The sequence below is a fragment of the Arachis stenosperma genome, chromosome 1, assembly GCF_014773155.1.
Source record: "Arachis stenosperma cultivar V10309 chromosome 1, arast.V10309.gnm1.PFL2, whole genome shotgun sequence".
Lineage (NCBI taxonomy): Eukaryota > Viridiplantae > Streptophyta > Magnoliopsida > Fabales > Fabaceae > Arachis > Arachis stenosperma.
In genome coordinates this window covers 89,746,432-89,751,625 of record NC_080377.1, presented here as the reverse complement: position 1 = coordinate 89,751,625, position 5,194 = coordinate 89,746,432, and the positions used below count along the sequence as shown (strand labels likewise).

Sequence of the window (5,194 nt, the reverse complement as noted above, 5' to 3'; positions counted from 1 at the left end):
CAAAGAGAGTGCAAAATTCAAAAGCTAAGCCAAAGATAAGTCAAAAAGTAAAAGTATCCTAATTACATAAAACTAACTCCTATTTATACACTTTCTATTCTTGGATTTTGGGATTTGGATGGGCTTTTGATTTGGTGAAGAAATGAATTAAAATGGGGTTTTAATTTGAATTTTCGGCCCATGAGAAGTTGCTCCCAGGAGGCTGCCCTGCCCTTGCGGAGGGCAGGGCAGGATTTGGAGTTTGGTGCGTTGTTGGTGCGGCGTGGTGCAGCCTTGGTGCGCAGAATGCTGCCCTGCCCGCGCCAAGGGCAGGGCAGGAAAAGTTGGTGCGCCAGAAATTGCATTGGTGCGCTATTGGTGCTGCCAGAATCAAGAATTGGTGCGCCAGAATTTGCCTTGGTGCATGAGATGCTGTCTTGCCCTCGCGGAGGGCAGGGCAGAATAATATGGTGCTGCCAGGATTGAGCTGTGATGCGCGCTGGTGCTGCCAGGAGAGTGATTTGGTGCGCCAGAAATGTCTCTTGGTGCGCCAGATCCATGCACCAACAAAATGCTGCCCTGCCCTCGCGGAGGGCAGGGCAGTGTTTCCACTTTGATGTCCCGTGTTCGAAACACGGCTGGAACACACGCTCAATTAATTTCCTTGGTTTCTTGGCATGGCACTCAACCTTAGTTCCTTGCTTCTTCCTTGTTCCGTGTTCGATTCTTGTGGCATGCATGGGTGACATTTTTCCTTTGATTTTCTTCCTTGGTGAGCCCGATACTGCCCTTGTGGAGGGCAGGGCAAGGTTCTCTTCTTCTTGGTTCCAAGGCACAATTTTGTGCTCTGCCCTTGTAGTGGGCAGGGCAGAGTTGCCTTCCTTGCTTGGTTCCCTTATGTTGCCCTCCTAGAGGGTAGTGTGCCCTTGTGGAGGGCAATGTTTGCCTCCCCCTTTGCATGCGGCACACTTCCTCTTGCTTTGACCACACTTTCCTTTCCTTGGGCTACACTTCTTAGGCCACGCTTTTCCTTTTCTTTTCTTTTCTTCACCTACAATAAACCAAAACAACCACTCAAAGTATCACTAAATTCAAGAGGCTTATAAATCAATTAAAATTAGCTTAAACCTCATGGATTAACATTAATTTCATGGTGGTTTCTTGATTTAAAGAAGTTGTGCATTTTCACTCCAAATCACTTACTTAAGAAGCAAGAAAGTGCATAAAGACTAACAAAACAAGTGAAATTAGCTTGAAAAATGGGTATATGATGACTTGTCATCAGTATACAAACTGCTAAGTTTGGTGTCTTGCATGCATTGTTATTTGATTTTAGTTGCATTTTGATTATTCCTCATTATTAAAAATCCAAAAATATTTTTAGTTTGTGTCTTTTCAAGTCAATAATACAGAGAATTGAAGATTCAGAACATACAGCAGAGGAATTACACAGAAAAAGCTGGGCGTTCAAAACGCCCAGTGAAGAAGGACAGACTGGCGTTTAAACGCCAGCCAGGGTACCTGGTTGGGCGTTTAACGCCCAAAAAGGTAGTGCATTGGGCGTTAAACGCCAGAATGTGCACCATTATGGGCGTTTAACGCCAGGATGGCACAAGGGGGAGGATTTTATTTTCAAAATCAATTATTTTTTAAGTTTTCAAAGTTTTTCAAAATCAAATCTTTTTCAAATCATATCTTTTCAATCAAATGTTTTCAAAATCAATTTCTTTCCTTTTTCAAAGATACTTGCTAACAATTAATGATTTGATTGAACATTTCAAGTATGTTGCCTTTTCTGTTGAGAAAGGTTTAATGTTTGAATCATATCTTTTCTTGTTAGGCAAGTCATTAATTTTTAAAATCAAATCTTTTTTTTTAAATTGTTTTCAAATCATATCTTTTCAATCACATATTTTTTTTTAAAACCAATCATATCTTCTTAACCTCATCTTTTTCAAAATAGTTTTCAATCAAATCTTTTTGACTTCTAATTTCAAAATCTTTTTCAAAAATCACTTGATTTCTTTCCCACTCTTATTTTCAAAAATTAATTAGTGTTTTTCAAAATGTTTTCAAATTTTTTAACTTAATTTTCGAAAAAGCTCTTCCTCTCTTCTCACATCCTTCTATTTATGGAGTACCACTCATCCTCAATGCACAATTCGAACTCTATCTGACTAAGTTCGAATTCTTCTACCTCTTCCTTCTAATTTTCTTTTTTCTCTGACACCTCAAGGAATCTCTATACTGTGACATAGAGGATTCCATATTTTCTTGTTCTCTTCTCTTTCATATGAGCAGGAGCAAAGACAAAGGCATTCTTGTTGAAGCTGACCCTGAACCTGAAAGGACCTTGAAACGAAAGCTAAGAGAAGCTAAGGCACAACTCTCTATAGAGGACCTAACAGAAATCTTCAAAGAAGAGGACATGGCAGCCGAAAACAACAACAATGCCAACAATGCAAGGAAGGTGCTGGGTGACTTTACTGCACCTACTCCCGACTTCTATGGGAGAAGCATCTCTATCCCTGCCATTGGAGCAAACAACTTTGAGCTTAAGCCTCAATTAGTTTCTCTAATGCAACAGAATTGCAAGTTCCATGGACTTCCATTGGAAGATCCTCATCAGTTCTTAGCTGAATTCTTGCAAATCTGTGACACTGTCAAGACTAATGGGGTTGACCCTGAGGTCTACAGACTTATACTATTCCCTTTTGCTGTAAGAGACAGAGCTAGGACATGGTTGGACTCACAACCTAAAGAAAGCCTGGACTCATGGGAAAAGCTAGTCAATGCCTTCTTGGCAAAGTTCTTTCCACCTCAAAAATTGAGTAAGCTTAGAGTGGAAGTCCAAACCTTCAGACAGAAGGATGGAGAATCCCTCTATGAAGCTTGGGAAAGATACAAACAATTGATCAGAAAATGTCCTTCTGACATGCTTTCTGAATAGAGCATCATAGGTATTTTCTATGATGGTCTCTCTGAACTGTCCAAGACGTCTTTGGATAGCTCTGCTGAAGGATATCTTCATTTGAAGAAGACGCCTGCAGAAGCTCAAGAGCTGATTGAAATGGTTGCAAATAACCAATTCATGTACACTTCTGAAAGGAATCCTGTGAACAATGGGACAAATCAGAAGAAAGGAGTTCTTGAGATTGATACTCTGAATGCCATTCTGGCTCAGAACAAGATATTGACTCAACAAGTCAATTTGATTTCTCAAAGTCTGTCTGGAATGCAAAATGCACCAAGCAGTACTAAGGATGCTTTATCTGAAGAAGAAGCCTATGATCCTGAGAACCCTTCAATGGAAGAGGTGAATTACCTAGGAGAACCCTATAGAAACACCTATAATTCTTCATGGAGAAATCATCCAAATTTCTCATGGAAGGATCAACAGAGACCCCAACAAGGTTTCAACAACAATAATGATGGAAGAAACAGGTTTAGCAATGGCAAGCCTTTTCCATCATCTTCTCAGCAACAGACAGAGAATTCTAAGCAGAACCCCTCTGACTTAGCAACTATGGTCTCTGATCTAATCAAAACCACTCAAAGTTTCATGACTGAAACAAGGTCCTCTATTAGGAATTTGGAGGCACAAGTGGGACAGCTGAGCAAGAAAATTACTGAACTCCCTCCTAGTACTCTTCCAAGCAATACAAAAGAAAATCCAAAAGGAGAGTGCAAGGCCATCAACATAGCCGAATTTGGAGAGGAAGGAGAGGAAGTGAACGCCACTGAGGAAGACCTCAATGGGCGTCCACTAACCTCCACTGAGTTCCCCAATGAGGAACCATGGGAATCTGAGGCTCAAAATGAGACCATAGAGATTCCATTGGATTTACTTCTGCCTTTCATGAGCTCTGATGAGTATTCTTCCTCTGAAGAGGATGAGTATGTCACTGAAGAGCAAGTTGCTAAATACCTTGGAGCAATCATGAAGCTAAATGACAAGTTATTTGGAAATGAGACTTGGGAGAATGAACCTCCTTTGATCACCAAAGAACTGGATGACTTGTCTAGGCAGAAATTACCTCAAAAGAGACAAGATCCTGGGAAGTTTTCAATACCTTGCACCATAGGCACCATGACCTTCAAGAAGCCTCTGTGTGACATAGGGTCAAGTGTAAACCTCATGCCTCTCTCTGTAATGGAGAAGCTAGGGATCTTTGAGGTGCAAGCTGCAAGAATCTCATTAGGGATGGCAGACAACTCAAGAAAACAAGCTCATGGACTTGTAGAGGATGTTCTGGTGAAGATTGAAAACCATTACATCCCTGCTGATTTCATAGTCCTAGAGACTGGGAAGTGCATGGATGAAACCATCATCCTTGGCAGACCATTCCTAGCCACAGCAAAGGCTGTGATTGATGTTGATAGAGGTGAACTAATCATTCAAGTGAATGAAGAATCCTTTGTGTTTAAGGCTCAGGGATATCCCTCTGTCACCATGGAGAGGAAGCATGAAGAGCTTCTCTCAAATCAGAGTCAAACAGAGCCCCCACAGTCAAACTGTAAGTTTGGTGTTGGGAGGCCACAACCAAACTCTAAGTTTGGTGTTGAACCCCCACATTCAAACTCTAAGTTTGGTGTTGGGAGGTTCCCACATTGCTCTGATCATTTGTGAGGCTCCATGAGAGCCATCTGTCAAGCTACTGATATTAAAGAAGCGCTTGTTGGGAGGCAACCCAATGTTATATTTTATCTATTTTCTTTTGTTATTTTATGTTTTTTGTAGGTTGATGATCATGAGAAGTCACAAAATCAATTGAAAAAGCAAAAACAGAATGAAAAACAGGAAGAAAAACAGCACACCCTGGAGGAAGAACTTACTGGCGTTTAAATGCCAGTAAGACTAGCAGGTGGGCGTTTAACGCCCAGTCTGGCACCATTCTGGGCGTTTAACGCCAGAAAGGGGCACCAGACTGGCGTTAAACGCCAGAAAAGGGCAAGAACCTGGCGTTAAACGCCAGAAATGGGCACCAGCCCGGCGTTTAACGCCAGAATTGGCTCAAAACGTGATTTTGCATGCCATTTGGTGCAGGGATGACTTTTCCTTGACACCTCAGGATCTGTGGACCCCACAGGATCCCCACCAACCCCACCACTCTCTCTCTTCTTCACCCATTCACCAATCACCTCAACACCTCTTCCCCAAAAACCCTTCACCTATCAAATCTCATCTTTCTCTTCACCACTCACATCCATCCTT

The 5,194-nt window shown here is 41.7% G+C and overlaps 1 non-coding gene across 1 annotated transcript; it reads right to left on the bottom strand.

Annotated features, from left to right (window-relative positions):
* Positions 1 to 2,812: 2,812 nt before the first annotated feature.
* LOC130956096 (small nucleolar RNA R71) lies at positions 2,813 to 2,920 on the bottom strand. Its single transcript, XR_009077003.1, has one exon. It is a non-coding gene; the product is annotated as a small nucleolar RNA R71 (small nucleolar RNA).
* Positions 2,921 to 5,194: the final 2,274 nt, after the last annotated feature.